This window comes from Schistocerca gregaria, chromosome 1 (assembly GCF_023897955.1).
Source record: "Schistocerca gregaria isolate iqSchGreg1 chromosome 1, iqSchGreg1.2, whole genome shotgun sequence".
NCBI classification, from domain to species: domain Eukaryota; kingdom Metazoa; phylum Arthropoda; class Insecta; order Orthoptera; family Acrididae; genus Schistocerca; species Schistocerca gregaria.
Genome location: NC_064920.1, coordinates 230,153,289 through 230,176,799, shown reverse-complemented (window position 1 = coordinate 230,176,799; position 23,511 = coordinate 230,153,289).

Genomic DNA, 23,511 nt, shown 5'->3' with positions numbered 1-23,511 from the left:
CCCCTGTCTTGCTGGGTTTGCGGGCAAGACAGATGCATGTCCACTTTCTGCAACCAGCTTTCATCCCTAGCCAAAAGAAGTGCTCAGTTACTAGCTTTGTGATGGGCTGAGCAGCAGAATGCAATAGGTTATGAATACTATCAAAGATGAATCAGTGGAATTTTCCTGGAACCAAAGGGCAAGGCCTGCCCTGCAAGGTATCACACCAAGGCACAAGTTAGTGTTGGGAATCTGAAGGTGTTCCAGCTTCAAACCAGTGCTGGTGTCTTCCAAGAATGCTGTTAACTGCTAGTATTGTGCTTGTTCTGCAGCTAATTCCCCAAACTCAATCAGTGCACTAAGTGTGAGAATATGTGCCATAAAGTCTGAGACCACATTGCCCACCCTGTTTATGTGTTGGATGTCAATTGTAAATTGTGATATGTAGTCAAAGTGTCTGAAATGACAGGGAGAACTGTTCTCAGTTGGTTTATATATTGCATGAACTAATGGACAACAGTTGGTAAAAACTGTACATCTCATTACATCTCTCCCTTACAAAACGCCAATAATTAATGCTCTAAAGCTGACCATAAATGTAGTGTTTCAGTCAGCTTATGTGAAAAGAACCACACGGGTTACTGGATGCTGTTTAACCATCTGTTTAATCACTTTGAAAGCACATAGCATTTCTGTTGCCCAAAGTAAAGGATGTTTCTCATTTGGAAAGGGCAAGTCAAAAAGAACATTACACTTTTGGAATGATACACAGGGTGGAGAAAAATTGTGTCATGAAATTTCAACCCTGGCTAGCTGATGCCAGTAGGAACCAAAATCACTAATTTTGTGTAAGTCAACAACGCACAATTTTTAAACTATGGAAACCTTGGTGCCATGGACTCCGATTAGCTGCGGGATTGCCTGTTGCCGGATGCTCTGGACAATGCAGGACCACGAATGCTTTGCCTGCCTGAGACCGCAATGTAGCCAAGGCGGCCCGCATGCTCGGCAGCAGAGTGCCAGCCTTCCTCTCTGGGGGCCTGGGAGCAAATCCGCCAGGGTCCCTACACATCCATTGTAGTTTCATGATAAGATGTACTGGGAACAAATCTGCCAATAGCTGTTAGTTCACATACAGAAAGTCTTTTAGAAATTGTGTCAGCCCTGAAAAAGGCCTTTTTTTAGCTAGGACATTGTTTACTTATATCAGGTGATAACACTGGCAACCCTCTGACACAACACAAGCTTGGTAATGTCGAACGGTGTTTTGCTGAACTCTTTCAAATATTTCTGGTATTACCCTGATGTGACTGGCAGCATGTTGAATGTGATCCGTTAATTACTCTTTTGTTTCTAGGTGGTTCACATTGCGGTGGGTAAACTAGAACTTCGAAGAATCCCCACTGGAAAAATTCCGGTGATGTGAGGTCTGGTGATCATGGGGGTCATGTCCTATGAGCACTTCTGCCAATTACCCGGCCGTTGAAGAGTTCATTTAAATATCTGTGCACAGCATGACTGTTATGTGCAGGCGCCCCATCATACTGCAACCCCATGCGTAGCCGTATCTCCCGGGGAACATCTTTCAGCAGACTGGGTAGAGTTTCTTGCAAAAAGTGTAGGTAATTTGCCCCGCTAAGTTGAGGAGGTAGACGGACCAGCCCAATCAGATCGTCACCCACAATGCCTGCCCAAATATTGACAAAAATCGTTCCTGGTGTCCATGGACGTACATGACATGAGGATTTCCCCTTGCCCAGTAAGAAACATTTCGAGCATTCTAAAAGCCATCTCAATGGAAGGTGCACTCATTGTTAAGCAACACAATATTGGGGAAGTTGGGATCTGATGAAACACTTCGCAGAAACCACCAGCAAAACCCTAGCCTGTGTTCATAGTCCACTACAGGATTTATGTCTTGGACAGGGTGGAAACTAAATGGATGCTGGGTGTCATCCCTCAAAACCTCTCAGAGTAGCCGATGAGTGACCTCCACATCATGTCCAACTGCTTGAGTACTTGTAGGTGCTTTCTCGAAGCACTTGAGAACAGTCTCTTCAAATGCAGCACCCCATTATGTTCGAGGTCTTCCAGCATCACCATGATATCCCAATAATAAGCGTGTTTCGCCAAGTCGTTGGTGAATTGCGTAAACATTCGCGGGTGTGCCTGGTGTCTTGCTGGGTATCATTCCTCATACAGCCATCAAGCTTCATGCACATTACTATCGGCTAGTCCATAAACAAAAACCATATCTAATTGTTCTTCAAATGAGTACAGTACAGTACAATACAATACAATACAATATGCTTACTGTATGACTAAATTGCAGGTGATCTGTGTGTGCTCTGAAACAAAGCTTATGTGTGAATGGCTCTGATGTGAGGTGAAGACAAGCAGCAAGAGCTATTCAACACTTCTGCGTATCACATTGGAGCAGTGAGGGACATTTGTATGTGTGAACCGACAACCACAGCACTGCCTGTCAACCGATGAATGGCAACAGGGCAATCCCACGGCCAATCGGAGCATGTGGTGCAAAATTTCTTAAGTTCAAAAATGGTGCACAACACTAGTAATTTTGGTTCCTACTGGCATCAGCTATCCAGGGTTAAAATTTTGTGACACAATTTTTCTCCACCCTATATAAATTTCTTGAAATAACTTACAGAATTAGTAGATATCATGTTGTAGCAAACAATCTCAAGTTTGATTCATGTAGTCCATCAGCATCCAATTCCATAACCAAGTGTGCCTGTGAAGTGCACAGTTAAAAAGGCTACTTTCACTGGTGCAGAGCATGTTCACTGTGTGTTTTGGTTTCATGAAACGAACTCTACAACAATTGTTTGCTGTAAATTTCACACTAAATTTGCTAAAGGACCTCCAAGCAGGCCTACAAATTACCCTAGACCCAAGAACTTTGTTGAGATTGGTTGTTCACTGCAACATGATAAATCAGCAGGTCAGCTGCATGTGTATCTGGATATGATTGAAGATGACTGAGATGGAATGGCTTACTACCAACAAAGTGGTGCACCACCTCGTTTCCTCAAACAATTTTGAGGTTCCCTTGATAATCACATCCCATATCATTGGATTGACCATGAAGGGGCAACTGCATGGCACCTTGCTCCCTTTCTCTGGGGCTTCATCAAAGGCCGTGTGAATGTTTCTTCCCTAATAAAAAGTTTAGCTGACTTGAAAAATTTAATCTACACTGCACTTGCACGAATTATGCCTAATTTGCTGTAATGAGTGTGGGGAGACATTGCTTACCAGTGGGATGTTTGCCACATCACTAATGATAGTTATATTGAAGCAAAATGACACTTGACACTTTTTTGTGAAATTTGTTGTTTGCTACAAAGTGACACATCTACTGATTCTTAAGTTATCTCAAAAATTTCTATCTCACTCCAAAGTAGTAAAGTCCCTTTTGATTGACCCTGTATTTTTATAGCCAGGGTTGTTGGTTAGTAGGGTGTAGATCTCTGCAAATCACATTTAAGTACCTGGCAGAGGGTTCGTCAAACCACCTTCACAATTCTCTTTTACTCCAATCTCGTATAGCGCTCAGAAAGGTTGAAAACCTATATCTTTCCATACGAGCTCTGATTTCCTTATTTTATCTTGGTCATTGTTCCTCCCTATGTAGGTCAGTGTCAACAAAGTATTTTTGCATTCGGAGGAGAAAGTTGGTGATTAGAATTTCAAGAGAAGATTCTGTCACAACGAAAAACACCTTTCTTTTAATGATGTGCAACCCAAATCCTGTATCATTTCTGTGACACACTCTCCCATATTTCACGATAATACAAAATGAACTGCCTTTCTTTGAACTTTTTTGATATACTCCATCAGTCCTATATGGTAAGGTTCCCACACCACACAGTAGTATTCTAAAAGAGGACAGACAAGCTTAGTGTAGGCAGTCTCCTTAGTAGGTGTGTTACATTTTCTAAGTGTCCTACCAATAAAACGCAGTCTTTGGTTAGCCTTCCACACAACATTTCCTATGTGTTCATTCCAATTTAAGTTGTTCATAATTGTAATACCTAGGTGTTTAGTTGAATTTACAGCTTTTAGATTAGACTGATTTATCATGTAATCGAAGTTTAACGAGTTCCTTTTAGCACTCATGTGGATGACCTGCTTAATAAAATTTATCATCTCTGTAAACCTTCTGACTTCCTGGACCATAGTAGGCCTACATGCCAGTCTTATTAGCTCAGTTCTCTCTTCTGTCAGGATCATCCTGAGACGTCCCAAAAATGTCACCGACCGCTGGCATAATTGATATGTTTCCTTTCTCAACACAACATCAAATTTATTCAACATATTAAAGACCTGTTGTGGGTGCTCTTACTGAGGTGAATATGAAAAAACTAACACTTTATCCCAGTAAGGGAAGCTTGCCCAGAGTGGAATCACATCTGCACAGGTTTTCAAACTGATTTGTACAAAAATTTGAACAACCCAAAGGGTATAACAATCATCTTTGTAATATCCTCTTTAGCCATACGTATCTATAACTAAGCTTTCCACAGTCTATCACACTAAAGACTGAGGCACTTACTAATGAATGAGAGAAATCCTTTACATTCAGTATAGGATACAGGTTGGGTATAGTCTATGCACTGAGAGCTTTCTAGTCTCCACACATTTGAAATGTACCATCCATTTTGGAGACTAAATATATCAAGGAAGTACATGCACTGTTTGAAGGGTGTATGCTGCTCTTTTTTAATAATTCTACATGGCACTTTTTGCTACCTGTAATTCAGCAAGGGTTAGCTGCCATGTTTGTCAAAGACTACTCATCCTTTGGTAGTGTCTACCCTGTTCAGAGTATCACCCTTATTTATTTATTTATTTATATATTTTGATACAACATCAACTGATTACAAAAAAAAAGTTTTTTTTTGTTCCAGTCTTCTGGATAAGTCAGAGCCTTGCTTACTAGGGTTACATATTATTGGCTGGAACTTTTATCTACACAACTTTTTCTAAATTTAGTTGAGAGAACAGAGTTACATATGTGGACTATACATAAAAAGATTGTTATTGCCATACTTGTATTTTAAATTCTTCAAACAAATTTCTGCATGACTCCCTGGCACATTTCTTTCCCATAATTCTAAGTGACTTCTTTCGTAAGATAACTACACTTTTCATATTACCTTTACTGCTGGATTCCCATACCTATATTCCATAGCTTAGATGGGATTCAAATAGTGCAAAATATATTTGCCTCAGAGTGGTGATGTTACAAAAAGGTGTCAGTTTTCTTAGGACATATATGGTAGTACATAGCTTTTTGCAAATATCATTCATATTATCAGACCAGTTTAATTCCACATCAAGTGTCAGGCCAAGAAATTTGGTCGAGTATTGTTTTTTAATGTATTCGTCACCCATTAAGATTTGGTTTCCATGAGTTTTTTGCCTCCCAAGATCAAATTCAATATACACAGATTTATTTGTGTTTAATTTTAGTTTGTTTTCCTTCAAATACTGCAGAATCAAGCCTGCTGCAGTATTGGATTCCACTTCGAGCTGCAAATAGCTTGGATTGCAGCATATTAATGTGGTATCATCTGCATATAAGATAGCTGTTGCATGGTTTATTATGGACTGAATATCATTAAAATAAATAATAAAAAAAGTGGTCCTAATATTGACCCCTGTGGAGTGTCAAAATTTAAGTCAGTCATTTTTGATTTGTATGCTCCCTCTGTAGTGCTAATAGACACCAACTGGTTCACATAATTTAATTGTTCCTTCTAATGAATATTTACTTACATTTACAGAATTAAAATTGAATGTGCTTCTTACGTACATTGACACACCCCCACCTCTGATAGCAGATCTGCAAAACTTATTAGCTAGTACCATGTTTAGAGGTTTAAAAAATTCTTATTTGGCATCAGATAGCCAGTGTTCACTAATACCAAGCACGTCAGGCCTAGTTTCATTTACAAACACGTCTAATTGTTCATATTTCTTGCTCAAGCCCTGTACATTCCGGTGGATTATTTCAAAGTTTCTAAATACCTTGTTGAAGATTTCTCTGCTTTACCAACTTAAATAGGGATTTATCTCTGGCATGGTGGGTATGGAGTTGAGAAGCATTAATCACACACGTGTTGAAGTTCCTGTCACAGAGTGCACTGTCACCAACCTGTGATGTTCCATTACCACTAGAATAATTTTGTTATGAAGAGGAGTTGGTGTCACCATCAATGATCCCATTTGTTCAATGCATTACGTGGGAAGGAGGCATTATGTAAGAAGAGGTTCCAGGACAATGAGGACATGAAATAGTTTGTGGGAAATTGGTTCACATACCAAGATAAAGAGTTTTTTGGAGCTAGAATAAAAAAGCGTGTAGCCTGTTGGAACAAGTGCATAAATGTTCAAGGAGATTATGTTGAAAAGTAGAAAAAGTATTGTTTTGTAAAAATAATCACTTCTTTCTCCAGACCAATTTGTCTCTTTAATTATTGAATGACCCTCGTAATTTCATATGCTTTAAGGTTCATATGTGGCCCATTCAAATGCCCTAAGAAAATCATCAGGTGGATTTGTTGTTTAGGTAAGTTGCATAATCTTAGAAATAAGACCACCGTTAGCAGTCTCAAAGTTGCAAAAGGCAGATGGTGACAGGATTAGATGGCTGATAAAAGAAGAGTTCTCTCTGATGTTACACGGTAATGCAGAATATTTTGCTGTATCATCAATGAAGTCGTCAACTGAAAACACAGGTCCCAATATGGTGAACCATTGTTGTGGTTGTTCCAGCAGGAACTGTGGCAGTTTAGGTAACACATGCTACACAGTGGGTCCAACAAATGTAACTCCATTGATTGGCAGTTTGTATGATCTTTCTGTGATTGTCGTAATCAGCTTTCTGGAGCAAACATGCCGTTAAGCCCTGAACAAGCTCCAAAAGCTGTTGCTTAGGTGGAAGATAGTTGAAGCATGCATTACATTGCAGAAGTGTTGTGGACTACACCTACCATGATTTCCAAAACCGTACAAATATACGAGGAGACTGGGGGCTTTGGAAGGAGAACAGGAACAGGCCCAAAAAGAGCAACATCAGAGAGAGGTGATCACTTCTTACAAGTTCTGACAACCGCCACACCAACGCTATTGAAGCACAACATCGACTGCGTCAGGTTCGAGGGGTCAAAGTTAGTGAGAGAACCATTCGAAGAAGACTGGGAGAATCCAATCTTTAGCACAAATGACCTGCAACAGGTCCAGAACTCACCAGAGAGCATTGCACAGCTCAACCACGTTTCACAAGGCAACATCTTGCCTTGACAGTACAACAATGGGATCATGTGTTCAGCAATGAGGCTCACTTTGATACCGTCAAACAAATCTCTTCTAGTGCAAGCTCTTTGCTTTCCATATTTTGGGAAGTAGTAGTATGGACCAAAAGAAAAAAAAAATGTCCAATAAACATGTGCACAAAAATGCATACCTTAAAAGTTATGAGCACTTTTTCATTTCAAAATAGCAAAAGTGAACAAGTGCTCATAGCTCGTAAGTTATGCATTTTAGGGCACATGTTTACTGGACTTTTTTTCTTGTTTTAGTCCATACTACCACATCTCAAAATATGGAAAGCAAAGAGCTTGCAGTAGAAGAGATTTGTTTCGCAGTATCAAAGATCAAGAATTACTCATAGACCCCAAGTTTACTTGACTTCTTTGTTTCAAATGATTATTCCTGTTATATCCTTGAATATTGACTATCACTTCTAGAACATCCTGTATATGAGTAGGAGGCTAGAAATTTCACTCTATGCACATACTACATAAAAACTTTGATCAAGTACTTCTTGGAAAAAATTTAAGATCAAATAATTAAGACTAGAACACTAAATTTTACCTTCTCAATAGCTTCACTGGAGAAGGTCACCTCTCAGTTCCTGCATATGTACATCACATAGATGTAAAAATAAAGAGCAATGCAGTTCGTACATATGAATATTAAGTGGATGCAAATATAATATATAAAAAAAAATAAGGAAGCACAGAACTGTGTTCATACATCATGTATTGTAGATCTCATCAAGAAGGCGAACCTCCTCTTACATGGAAATAGTCAAGGTACTCATTAACAAAAGAAAAGCAACACTTAGAAGCTTGATCTGTACATTCTGTTAACCCTTGCAGACCCAAATTATTCCCAGCCATGGAAAAAATATCTGTTCATTGTAACAGGTAAAAACGTGTGTTGTGATTTTGTCTGGAGGGTAACCTTGTGTAGAAATGAAACATGGAGGACAAACAGTTCTGACAAGAAAAAAAATAGAGGATGTGTAATGTGGTGCTACAGAATAATGCTGGAGATTAGATGGGTAGAATGGATTACTAAAGAGGATGTACTGAATTGCATTGGGGAGAAAAGAATTTATGGAAAATTTTGACTAAAAGAAGGAATTTGTTGATAAGATACATCTTGAGTAATCAAGGAACTGTTAGTTTGCCAATGGAGGAAACTGTGGGAGGTAAAGATTGTTGGGGTGTACCAAGGTTCAGCTGTAGTAAGAAGGTTCAAATGCATGTAAACTGTGGTAGTAATGCAAAGATCAGAAAACAAATTAACTAAATTCTGTAATATTATGTTAAGACTAAAAACTTTTGCTGCCCCGTTAAGGAAATACAGAGTATATGGTCAAACTCAGGACCTGGATGTGCTAAATTTTGCAGAAAGACCATTCAAATCTAGGACAATATATATGTAGCAGTGAACTACCTTGATCAATCGATATAGCCAAGACTTCATGGAAAATAATAAATAAATTTCGCAAAGTCATTCCAAAGCCAGAAACTGAAATTGTAAACTTCAGATATGTAGGAAACATACCAATGCAGTCTGCAACATTTTTAGTAAATGAAGACTGAGAAATTATTATAAACTATGTTCTGTATGCCAATAGTTTTAATTATTTACCTTTCCTTTAAATTCTCGAGAAAGCTATTTTGATTTTTCTATGTGCTGAATCTTTCATTCTGAGACAAAGATATCTTAATTTTCTTTCTATCTCACTTCACCATCCCTATTACTTCAACCTCTGCATTACCTTTTTCAGGTTTTCTAGCTTCCCTACCACAATCACATTTCTGACATTCCACAATCCATGTCATAGAATGTTACCTGTCTGTTGGCTTTCGAGTCTTTTTCTCATGATCATCTCCTCCACCATTGCTTATAGAGAATTGAACGTGAGGCTAATTTGAAATGTTTTGCAATTGGGGAGATCATCATGACACATTTTCAATTACAAGCCACATTTCCTGCTGATACACATCATGTGTCTTTAATTCAGTAGTTACAATTGCTTTCTGCTTCCCCCTGGCACTCATCAGTATTGATTCCTCCACATTTAGGAGCAGTTTACCCCTGGAGGCAAGAGGGTGCCCTGAACCTCTATTCACTTTTTGAGCAGGCTGTTGGCAGAATGAGAATGACTCTTTATGCTGTAAGTCCCCAGCAGCGACAATTGACAATGTTTATATCAAAGTCTAAGACCTCACTGGAATCAGATCTTGGAACCAGAACCTTTGGCTTAGTAGTCAAATATTGTATCTGTGGATGCTACTCACAGATCTCTCTCTAAAGTACACTTACTTACAGTCTCCTCCAACAGACTTATCCACTCTCACAACCAGTCAACAGTTACTGCTGCTGTATTTGTTTAGCCTCCCACTGTTTTCATAAATTTAAAATCTGTTCACTGTAAGTAACAAATGTAAGAGATAAGCAAGAAGCAAAAGGTGAAAAATTGAGTCTAGTGCCAAATAACCTCACATGCTACCACAGTACACACTGATGATTTATGGAATCAGTGACCTGAAGCATGGCCATTCTTAATTATAGACACCTCAATATATGCAATAACAGCTTATCAGGTTCATATTTACAGTGTGTTTTTCTAGTTATACATCACATTGCATTACAACCAGAGTTTCGTATGATTCTTCTGCATCACTTTTGTGTAAAGATTTAATTGATCATAAAATTGTTGAAAAATTCCTGAAATCCTGTAGTTGCAAACAGGTACTTTCATAACAACATCAGTTTTCACATTTGAAAGTGTTATTCAAGCTGCAAAATGATATAACAACAACTTATTGTATTTTATTTTAATTTCTTGCTGAAGAATCCAGTCATTCATTCATTTAGTCAATCATTAATACACTGTCTTCTATTGATCCCATCATCAAGCAGAGTTCTGAGAGATGCGCAGAAAGTCAGGTTATACATTAACTGGCAGAAGCTATCACTGCTGGCTACTTCTGTAAAGTGTACTCACAAGAAATTATGACTAGCATTGATTGACTCAAACTGATAATTATGGTGATTACATATAGTTTACTTTGTATAAGTATGTTAGGAGAACAATAGTTACATTGGAAGAGGCTACTACTAATCCTTATTTGCTACTCAAACTGGCAATCTGTTACAGACTTTTGCACCAGAATATAAAACTTCTTTCTGAACCCTTGAGAGGAATGCACAGCCTATATGGGAATTATTTCCACTTCTCATACTCCACCATCCATTTTGGTACTCTTTATCCAGCCAGTGCTTGGTTGGGACTGATATGGTACATCTCCACTAATGCGTGGAATGAAGATACTGAGTCACAGATAGGCACAAGAAAAAGACTGTCACAACATAAGCTTTTGGCCAACAAGGCCTTTATCAAAAATAAATTACAGATACACACACACACACACACACACACACACACGCACACGACTGCAGTGTCTGCCAGCTAGCAGCAGCAGTGCATGATAGGAGGGCCAAGTGGGTGGAGGTAAGGAGGAGGCTGGGGTGGAAAGGTGGAGGGAAAGCAGAGTAGGGGTGAGGGATGGTGAAGTGAAACTGGGGAGCATGCAGGGGCGAGGTGGAGAGAGGTTAGGGCAGCTAGATGCAGTAGGGAGGTTAGATGAAGGGCAAGGGAGAGAGGGAGAGTTAAGGGGGGGGGGGGGGGGGAGGGGGGTAACGGAAAGCAGAAAGGGAGAGAAGAGAATAGATAGGGTGCGTTGGTGGAGTAGAAAGCTGTGTAGGGCTGGAATATTCACTGATGACGTCTTTGTGATCTGGATCGAGGGTGAGGACACCCTGTCCACGTTTCTCCAGAACCTCAACAGCTTCTCCCCCACTTGCTTCACATGGTTCTACTCAACCCAACAAGCCACCTTCCTAGACGGTGACCACCACCTCAAAGATGGCTACATCAGTACCTTTGTGCATATCAAACCTACTAACCATCAGCAATACCTCTACTTCAACAGCTGCCACTCATTCCATACTAAGAAATCCCTTCCACACAGCCTAGCCACCTGTGGTCATCTCATCTGCAGTGATGAGCAGTCCCTCTTGAAATATACCAAGGGTCTCACTGAGGCCTTCACAGACTGTAATTACCCTCCCAACCTTGTACAAAAATAAATTTCCTGTGCCTTATCTTTCGACTCCCCAACCACCTCCCAAACAAAGTCTCGCTGTCCGAACACAGAGAAGCATTCCCCTCATAAATCAGTACCACCCAGGCCTGGAGCAACTGAATTACATTCTCCACCCGGGTATTGACTACCTCTCATCATACTCTGAAATGAGAAATGTTCTGCCCACTATCCTTCCCCCCTCTCCCACAGTGATATTCTGCCATTCACCAAACCTACACAATATACTCATCCATCCCTCCACAGCCCCTGCTCCCAACTCCTTACCTCATCTCTCATATCCTTGTAATATGACCTAGAAAGACCTGTCCCATACACCCACCCAGCACCAACTGCTCCAGTCCGGTCACAAACATCAGCTATCTTATCAAAGGCAGGGCTACCTGTGAAACCAGTCATGTGATCTACAAGCTAAGCTGCAGCAACCGTGCTGCATTCTATGTGGGCATTACAACCAACAAGCTGTCTGTCCGCATGAATGGCCACTGACAAACTGTGGCCAAGAAACAAGTAAACCACCCTGCTGCTGAGTACCCCACCCAACACAACATTCTTCACTTCAATGACTTCTTCACAGCCTGTGCCATATAGATCCTTCCCACCAAACCAGTTTTTCTGAAGTGTGCAGGTGGGAACTCTCCCTGCAATATACCCTACATTCCTGTATCCATCCTGGCCTCAACCTTTGTTAGTCATTATCCTCACCCATCCAGCCCCTTCCCTGTTCCCATTCCTGCACTACACAGCTCTCTATTCCACCAACGCACTCAGTCTCTTTTACTTCTCTCCTTGATAGCAACCCCCCCCCCCCCCCCACACACACACACACACTCTCTCTTTCCCATCATCAACAGCCCACCTGCAGCACCCAGCTGCTCCCCCTCATCCCTGCATGCTCCCTAGCAGCACTTCACCATCCCCCACCCCTACCCTGCCATCCCTCTGCCTCCCTGGCCCAGCCTCCTCGTGTTTGTGTGTGTGTGCGTGTGTGTGCGCTGCCTGTCATCTATTTTTGATAAAGGCCATTTCAGCTGAAAGCTTATATTGTTACATTATTTTTGTTGTGCCTGAGTAGCAAATATACTTTACATAATATTGTTACATTCCTTCCTGGATTTTCCAGTGTGTAGAATGAACCATACCTGTTCATAGGCCATTATTAGGACTGGGGTCACCAATTGCACAGAAATTTTAAAGCTATTACCTGGAAAAGGAACCAGGGAAGCTATAACGATATTGCCAATTAACTCTCAAACAAGAATTGAGATGAACAGGAAAATGTATGGAGCATCCATTGAGCATGCTTTTGATGGGGGATACTATATAGGGAACTGAATAAAACTGGAATATATTGGAAAAAATATTTATTCTCACTTTATACTAAAACCAGACTACAAAATAGATATCAGCATTACTAAGAAATAGGCGAGGATGTGAACATGTGTAAAATCTTAGTTTGATTCTGACACTTGTTTATGGGAATTTAGATTAAGAAGAACTGACAGTGACAACCAGGCAGGTCATAGTGTCTTGTAACACAGGGTATATGGAGAAGTGTGAGGAGGTAGAAGGTAATGTGTTCTCAGCCTTTATAATCATAGACAATGAAATTAACTCACAGCTGATCAAAAGCTTAAAGCAAGCCAAAACTGCAGATTATTTTAAAGCAAATAAAAGAAAAAAAACATATGGACATACTGTATATTCTTTAGCTGAATGTAATTTTTTATGATGAAAGTATTTTCTTTTAAACTCATAAATTGTCGTCTATTTCAGAAGAAATAAAACAATATTCATAATAATCTATCTTGATTCCTTTTTTTTTATATTATGTAAACCAAACATAGGCCTATATCACACAGAAATGCAAAAAAAAATTAAAAAAATAATCACAGTACAGTAAAAAAAAATCGTGGTTTGTAAACCTTTGTGTCGATAATATCTATGCATACACCAAAGAATTTACACTCACTGCATATTTTCCCTAATATATTACTAACTTGAGAATCAAAACAATTTTGCAAATCACCAACACTAAAGAAAATTATATTTGTTTTTTTTTTTAAGTTGACTTTTAGATTGTCAATATTGAAACTTGCCCTTTGCCATATCGATAAAATTTTGTACGCCTACGCCTACATTAAACATATCATTTCCACATCAAAGGCCTGAAGTGTCATCTTCATACATTGTAACGAAGGTATCATTTTAAATGTATTTTGGAAGTTTCTGACATAGCGATTAAAAAGGAATGGGCCAATTATTGATCCCTAAGGCACACTGAATTTTTATATTCCTGATCCTTGATGTGTAACTTTTTAATGTTTCTGAGTGTGACTGCAGTACACTGCCCCCTTATATATATACACAGGGTATAAGAAGATGCAGAAGTTTTCCACTGATGCCATCTCTGGCCAATTTTGACAGGAGTATCTCATTATTAACCCTATTACAAGCCTTTGATATATACATCTACATCTACACATATACTCTGCCGACCAACATGAGATACATGGCAGAGGATACGTCCTATTGTACCAATTATTAGGATTTCTTCCTGTTTCATCCACTTATGGAGCATCGGACATCATAACAATCCTAAAACGGTGGGATGACTCTTAGCAGCTACGGCGAGGGTGGGCTCTATGGTCCCTTCAACACTTTAAGGATTCAACTGTGGAGCTTGACACCGCCTTAACTGGCGAGGCCTCCAACTCCCATCTAAAACAATTCATGATGACCCTGCACACTTGTTGCAAGGGTGGGCACTGTGACCATCCTAAGTACAAAACAGATATTCCAAGGATGGACTTATTCACTAAGGTGTAGGCATATTCATGTGAAAGAAAACTATAAGGGCATCACACTACCTATGTGTGTGGTAATTTCATTTTCCACTTTCATGTAAAACACACCCCACAGTACTGAATCAAAATTTCTGATAAAACCAAACACAATTTGACAACAGACACTACAGGCCACAGTGGAATGGATCAGACAGGAATACTGGAAGAGGATGGAGACATGCTCTTCTCTGCCATGTCACATCATGTGACCTGTTCCCATGATCTCCGTAGCATGATGAAGCTCCCGACATAGTGACAGCAAGTCACTTTTGTATTCGGTCTACATCCTTGCAACATACGCACCAGATACACCCTTGTTTACCACCTATGCTACATGCTTGAACTTTGTTTGGTCTTTGACTCTGGTTTCATTTCACATAGCAGTACAGTGGGTTTCCTCATGGCTTGCAGTAATTCATGTTGTTCTTTCTTTGCAAAACTGCAGCCAGGCAGAAGTTTGTGCCATTCAACGAACTCTTAATCTGTATCGAACCTGTAATGTGTTTTTGTTCAAATAAGGGGAACGGAAGAGCTGTTCTAGCACCTGTAATCTTTTTCTCAAGTAGAAGCTATACAAATTTTGAAACCAGTTTAATTTTTCTGCTAAAGCTCTTGTGGGAAGAATGATTGTTCAAATTCCTCTGAGTGTGCAGAGTAATTATTCTAATCTCATCCTCATGATCCACATGTGAGCAATACATAGTATATCCGTAGAGTAATCAATTAAAGCAAGTTCTTGAAACTCCATTAGTAAACTTTCTCAGGATAGTTTACATCTGTCTTCAAGAGACTGCCATTTCAGTTCCTTCAGTATCTATGTGGCGTTCTACCATGGATTAAACAAACCTGTGGAAATTTGTGTTGCTCCTTTCTGTATACATTCAATACCCCCTGTTAGTCCTGTCAGGCACAGGTCCCACACAGTTGAGCAATATTCTTGGATGGGTCACACGAGTGATTTGTAAGCAATCTCATTTGTAGACTGATCACAGTTCCCCAGTATTCTTCTAATAAACTGAGGTCTACCACCTGCTTTACCCATGAGTGTATCTATGTGATTGCTTCATCTCGTATCCCCACAGAGTGTTACAGCCAGGTATTTGTACAAGTTGGCCAACTCCAACAGTGACTCATTGATTTTATAGTCATAGGATACTATGTTTTTTCATTTTATGAAGTGCAGAATTTCACATTTCTGAACCTTTAGAGCAAGTTGCAATCTCTGCACTGCACTGAAATTTTATCAAGATCTGACTGAATAGTTATGCAGTTTCTCTCAGATAGTACATCATTATAGATAACTGCATCATCTGCAAAAGCCTGATTTTACTATAAATATTGTCTGCAATGTTATTAATGTACAACATGAACAACAAGGATACCAACACACTTCCCTGGGACACACCTAAGGCTGCTTCTACATCTGATAATGACTCTCCAGCCAAGATAACATGCTGCATCCTTCCTACTTAAAAGTCCTCAATCCAGTCACAAATTTAACTTGATACCACATATGATCATATTTTTGACAATAAGTATATGCGCAGTGCTGAGTCAAATGCTTTTTGGAAACCAAGAAACACTGAATCTACCGGATTGCCTTGATCCAAAGCCTTCAGCATGTCATGTGAGAAAAGTGTGAGTTAGGTTTCACATGATCCATGTTTTCGAAAACCATGCATTGAGGATGTCATTCTGTTCAAGATACCTCATTATGTTTGAGCTCAGAATATGTTCTAAGTTTCTACAACAAATCCATGTCAAAGATATTGGATGGAAGTTTTGTGGATCACTTCTGCTACCCTTCTTGTAGACAGGTGTGACCTGTGCCTTTTTCCAAGAACTTGGCATGGTGAGTGAGCAGAGGGGCTAATTCAGCATCAAATTCAGTATAGAATCTGACAGGGATTCCATCAGGGCTTGGAGCTTTGTTCAATTTTAATTACTTCAGCTGTTTCTCAACACAACTGACACTAATAATTATTTAATTCACCTTTTCAGTATCTGGGGCAGTTCTCATGGGTTTTCCTTTGCAAAGGAAAATATGAAAATGGAGTTAAGCATTTCAGCTTTAGTTTTGCTACCCACAATTTCAGTTCCTGTCCCATTTACTTGGCTCTGGACATTAACTTTGGTGCCACTAACAGCCTTTACAGATGACCAGAATTTATTTCAATTTTGTGAAACGTCATTTCACAATATTCTACAATGGTTGTCACTGAAGGCACCACACATTGCTCTCTTGACAGCACAATGTGTTTCATTCAGTGTCTCTCTGTCTATAACCTTATGCTTTGCTGTACACCTACTAGGCAGTAATCTCTTTAGAAGTTGTTTTTTTTTTTCAGTGAGTGTATACCATGGAGGTTCCCTTCCACTATGAACTGTTCTGCTGGGTACATGTCTATCCAGTGCGGGGTCAACTAGAGCCAGAGTTCCTATAGATGCTCCTGATCTGAGCTGAAAGTTTCAAGTTCCTCATTGACAGACGACATTACTGATGTTTTCTGTACTTTTCTGTTGTTTTAATTGTCTTTTGTGCTTCGGTGACATTGTTACCACAACCACATCATGGTCACTGGTACCAGTTTCAGCATGGACATTCTCAAAGAGGTCAAGTCTATTTGCTGTCTTTAGATCCAATATAGTTCCATCACGAGTTGAGCTTCTATCTATATGTTCTAGGAAGTTTTCGGAGAAGGCTTTTAGTAAAGTTTCACAGGGTGTCTTATCACACCCACCACTAACGAAACTGTAATTTTCTCAATTAATTGTTGGATGATTAAAGTCTCCACCAATGATTACAGCATCCAGATTATTATATCTAGGAAAATTCCAGTTACTTGCATGCCTTCATCAATTTTGTCAAGAACTTTCAGAATAAATTGTAGTGCTGCTGCCATGGTGCTATGGCCACTTCGAAAACGATGCTGGAGATGTTGCAGGAGTTTTACAATCGTCAATCATAGAGTTCAGAATTACTTTTTCAATTAACTTACTAAAAATGGAAGCAAGTAGTCTGTAATTTTCAACTAATTGTTTACACCTTTTTTGCACTGAGGTTTAGCAATTGCTAATTTTAATATGTCGGGTACCAGTCTTTCTTTTAAGGCACTATTTATTAGTTGCATTAAAGGATATGCTAGATTATTTTGGAATTGTTTAAGTAAAAATGGAGAAATTTCATCCCAGCCAGTAGATTCTTTGTTTTTACATTCTCTGATGAGCTACAAAATATCCTTGAGTTCCACTTTGGGAGATGATCAGGTTCAGAGTTGGCCTTAGAATGATTTCCAACATGTACTTTATCTGCAGTACAAAAGTCAGTTTCTATATCTACAAGAAAGTCTTTAAAAATGTTACTTATAACCTGAGGATTGGTGACAATATTGTTTTTAGATATTGGTATGTTGGTGTTTGTTTTTAGTTTTGCTTTATTGTCTCTTATTTCATTTACTTTGGACCAGCAGGTCTTTTAGATACAATCCAAGTCTTGTATTTTTAAGTTAATCTTCTCAGCCTTCAATCTTTTGACTTGCTTGCGAAACTGGTACTTATATTGTTTGTATTAATCCCTATGCTCCTCGTCTTTGTCGCTCTTTCTATCATACACATTTCTTCCATTTTTTCTTTCAGTTCTCTAGTAAAATTATCAAATTCTACAGGTCTTGACTGCAGTGCCTTATTCTTACTTATATGTATCTTTCTGATAGGAATAGACTTATTTAGATGAAAAGATAATATACCTAGGAAGACATCCCATGTATTATTTCTCCTTGGGCTTGTAATGCTAAATATTGAGATTCCTGACTAAGGCTCTCTCTCAGTTTGGCTATTTTGGTAACAGAGAGAGTTCTTTTGTATTCATAAATTTTGTTTTAATTTATACCATGACCTCCCTTTAGTACTAATATTAGGCCTAGATGGTCAGAGATGTGACCTTTTACAACAACAGCTGTAACAATAACCTCACAGTTGGAAATAACATGGTCTCTAGAGCTTCTACATCTACATCTACATCCGTACTCCGCAAGCCACCTGACGGTGTGTGGCGGAGGGTACCCTGAGTACCTCTATCGGTTCTCCCTTCTATTCCAGTCTCGTATTGTACGTGGAAAGAAGGATTGTCGGTATGCTTCTGTGTGGGCTCTAATCTCTCTGATTTTATCCTCATGGTCTCTTCGCGAGATATACGTAGGAGGGAGCAATATACTGCTTGACTCTTCGGTGAAGGTATGTTCTCGAAACTTCAACAAAAGCCCGTACCGAGCTACTGAGCGTCTCTCCTGCAGAGTCTTCCACTGGAGTTTATCTATCATCTCCGTAACGCTTTCGCAATTACTAAATGATCCTGTAACGAAGCGCGCTGCTCTCCGTTGGATCTTCTCTATCTCTTCTATCAACCCTACCTGGTGCGGATCCCACACTGCTGAGCAGTATTCAAGCATTGGGCGAACAAGCGTACTGTAACCTACTTCCTTTGTTGTCGGATTGCATTTCCTTAGGATTCTTCCAATGAATCTCAGTCTGGCATCTGCTTTACCGACGATCAACTTTATATGATCATTCCATTTTAAATCACTCCTAATGCGTACTCCCAGATAATTTATGGAATTAACTGCTTCCAGTTGCTGACCTGCTATTTTGTAGCTAAATGATAAGGGACCTATGTTTCTATGTATTCGCATCACATTACACTTCGCTACATTGAGATTCAATTGCCATTCCGTGCACCATGCGTCAATTCGCTGCAGATCCTCCTGCATTTCAGTACAATTTTCCATTGTTGCAACCTCTCGATACACCACAGCATCATCTGCAAAAAGCCTCAGTGAACTTCCGATGTCATCCACCAGGTCATTTATGTATATTGTGAATAGCAACGGTCCTATGACACTCCCCTGCGGCACACCTGAAATCACTCTTACTTCGGAAGACTTCTCTCCATTGAGAATGACGTGCTGCGTTCTGTTATCTAGGAACTCCTCAATCCAATCACACAATTGATCTGATAGTCCGTATGCTCTTACTTTGTTCATTAAACGACTATGGGGAACTGTGTCAAACGCCTTGCGGAAGTCAAGAAACACGGCATCTACCTGTGAACCCGTGTCTAAGGCCCTCTGAGTCTCGTGGACGAATAGCGCGAGCTGGGTTTCACACGATCGTCTTTTTTGAAACCCATGCTGATTCCTACAGAGTAGATTTCTAGTCTCCAGAAAAGACATTATACTCGAACATAATACGTGTTCCAAAATTCTACAACTGATCGACGTTAGAGATATAGGTCTATAGTTCTGCACATCTGTTCGACGTCCCTTCTTGAGAACGGGGATGACCTGTGCCCTTTTCCAATCCTTTGGAACGCTTCGCTCTTCTAGAGACCTACGGTACACTGCTGCAAGAAGGGGGGCAAGTTCCTTCGCGTACTCTGTGTAAAATCGAACTGGTATCCCATCAGGACCAGCGGCCTTTCCTCTTTTGAGCGATTTTAATTGTTTCTCTATCCCTCTGTCGTCTACTTCGATATCTACCATTTTGTCAACTGTGCGACAATCTAGAGAAGGAAGCACAGTGCAGTCTTCCTCTGTGAAACAGCTTTGGAAGAAGACATTTAGTAATTCGGCCTTTAGTCTGTCATCCTCTGTTTCAGTACCATTTTGGTCACAGAGTGTCTGGACATTTTGTTTTGATCCACCTACCGCTTAAATTGATTGAAGTGATTTTAGTTGGTAGATCTCCAAACAGATCTTTTGCACCTTACTAATAGAAACAGTCTTTAAAGCATTTGCTTTATTGAGAATCTTATAGACAAGAGTTTCACCCTAATAGTACCAATTTCACAGTGCAAATCAAAAGAATACTTTTTTTACCCAGGATATATTTTCAGAAGATTCTATTAAGTTATTTCTTCTCAGGTACATAGCCACTCCTCCATCTTTATGGTCAGTACAACAGTGAAAACCTAGATAAGCAATAATTTTGGATTTTAAACAAGTGTATGTTATCTGCAGGTTTTCCTAGGTCACTTCAAGTACATTCCAAAAAGGTTCCTTCACCAAGAGCCCAGCCAACCACCTAGCCTGTCCTCAAAAAGTGTACTTATGTACTCTGTGTGGATATATATGTACTCTGTATGGGTGTATATTTTTAAGCTACTTACTTTTATTATATTATGATGAAAAAACCTGTATCACTGTAAGATGATTCCTGGGTGAATGAATGAAAAAATAAATAAATGTATAACAGTTCTGAGAAAAGTAAAATTAGTTTGTTTTGTCAGAACATTAGGGGTTGAAAACAAGTAGACAGGCTTGTATACATCTAGAAGATGCGGAAAATTCTGAAGTGATAGAAGTTCTTTGCCTCTCTGAACACCATGTAAATGCAGGGATAAGGAAGTTAAATGTCAGGGATTGGAGAATAACATAATTTTTGCGTAGAGTCAACATGAAAAGAGGAGGAGTTGCATTGTATGTAAAAGTTGGACACGAAGTCAAAAATATAGGTATTGTGTAGATTAGAACCTAGGATCATGTACTTGTGAGTTGTTACTGCAGAATATGTGTCTTGTAATTATAACAAACTATACGTCCCCTCCAAGAAACTTTCAGCAATTTATGATAAATCTAAATTTATTATTATTCAATGTGATTTCAATACTTAATTTTCTAAATTGTGTGTAATTTGATTATAAAAAAATTATCAGGCAGTGCTCATGCTGAAGTAATTAAAGTGTACTTAGTTGTTAATGGGAGGCAATGGCATGGCCTTGCCGCAGTGGATACGCCGGTTCCCGTGAGATCACCAAAATTAAGCGCTGTCGGGTGTGTCCAGCACTTGGATGGTTGACTATCCAGGCTGTCATGCGTTGTTGCCATTTTTCAAGGTGCACTCAGCCTTGTGATGCCAATTGAGGAGCTAGTCGACTGAATAGTAGCTCCGGTCACAGAAAACCATCATAACGACCAGGAGAGCGGTGTGCTGACCACACGCCCCTCCTCTCCGCATCCTCAACTGAGGATTGGTCCCAATGGGCCACTTGTGGCCTGAAGACGGACTACCAATTGTTAATGGATTATCTGACAATGATACACAATAATGAGTAATCAGTGTAGCACTTTACAGCTCTGAGGCACGTTCATACAAAGCAATGAGGCTTACTAATGATTCCAGGAGACAGTGTATTGAGAATAAGTTGAAAGAGGCATTATGGAATGAGGTACATATGGAAATAAAATTTACGGTTGAAATCATTATGGGATGTTCTACAATCTAAATATTAGGAATGAAAATGGTAAACATACCACAGGAGTTTTTCGAAATCATATGTGTACTGATGTAATTTTATATTAACATTCTAACCATTCCAGTCAACATAAAAAAATCATTTTTTAACTTTACCATTAATAGGATATTGAAGCTTCCACTGTCAGATTTTGATCACAAAACAGAATTTGATGTCATCAAATATATTGCAAAAATAAGCAATTATCCTGAAGATCATGTATGTAACATTTACAATAAAATTGCAAAGACAAAGGAACAGGAAATAATAAAATTTGGGACTAATAAAGTTAATGACAGCAACAAGAAGTTTGTTATGTTGCCCTATCATGGCACTATTAGTACAAGGATAGGCTCTACTTAAACTACTATTTTCAACTGAAAGTAAACTTGGTTATTTGTTGGCTAATAATATACTAAAAACTAATATTCTTCAGGAATCAGGAATATAAAAATTACAGTATACTGACTGCAAAGACTGTTATGTGGATCAAACTGGGAGAAGGCTTGAGATTAGGTTTTGTGGGTGTGTGACGTTAGAGAGGAGGGATAAAGATGAAAAATAAAATTTTGCTGCCCATCTTGTTGACACTGGGAATGGCCCTCTTGCTCTGACCTTGCAACTGAAGCTCCTGCATAGAGGTGATACAGGCATATTTTTCGATCTCCCTGAGGAGATGGAGATATTTTATTACCAGAGATCTCCTCATACCGCTTTGCTCAGTGAGCAGCTGGCAGTAAGAAGCATCCAGTTTTAAAAGCTTTTCAAAAGCCATCTCATTAATAAAAAGAAAGGGCTTTTAAATGTCTAAAGAGGGACACACACCACCTCATAAATACTGCTCTATTAAGTGCAAAGTGACGGCTCATTGAGAACAAAATTCATAGAACATGAACCAAACCATTTTCCCAGTAACCACTGACAGTGTATGTGTCTGCATTACTGTTAACATCAAACCAGATTACATATGTTTCTATATATGTACAAACATAAGAGTTTATAAGTCATTTTGTAATTGCATTTTCCATGAAATCAGAACAATGGTTAATAGTTGTAACCATATACAGTATGTTACTTTCATAATGTAAGCCAATATGGGCAAGATAATTATGTACTAATTCTGTGACATATACTCATAACATGTATCTTGTTTTTTAATATCACAACTGGTTTTAGTTTTTATAAAAGAAAATTTAGTAGTACTTTAATTTGTGCCACTTGCAGGTGGACCTTTCCTCATGTTTTAAAATAACTATGGATATATTTTAATAGTTAAACAAGATGTTGCAATTTTCTGTATTTTTATTATATTTTATCTTTTCAATAATTTAAAAAAATATAAAACAACTGTCAGTAATAACAAGGGCCCTAGTTACGACTGAAATCACATTCCACGGTTATCTGCATGGGAATGTAGGTAGCAAGCCCAGTTTAATTGGTGTTTGTTACCTGTAACGTCAAGTGGTATGGTGTGCTATTATATTTTTGATAACTCATCAGGACTTGGATACAAAGGTACGTAAATTTACACTGTACAAGTTGATAAGTTGTGATATAGTTTTCATTTATAGTTTCATGCCTGGATCTCATTATGTTCTTGTGTTCATGTAGCACTGAAGGTAGTTACAAAGTAGCTGAAATTGATCTGCAATAAACAGATTAAAAACTTATGACAAATGCTGCCCTTTCTCCCATCATGGACTTCAGTTTCTTGTTTACTGTGACAAATACACCACCTCCATTTCCCATTAGCTTGTGCTTTTGATATACACTTAAATTTTCTCCACAAATCTTACTGTTATCAACTTTGGAGTTTAACCAGCTTTCTATAGTTGGTAATATGTAAGCTTGCTTTTCTGGAGCGTTTAGAACTCTGACACTTTTCTGCAAATGCTTCAATAAT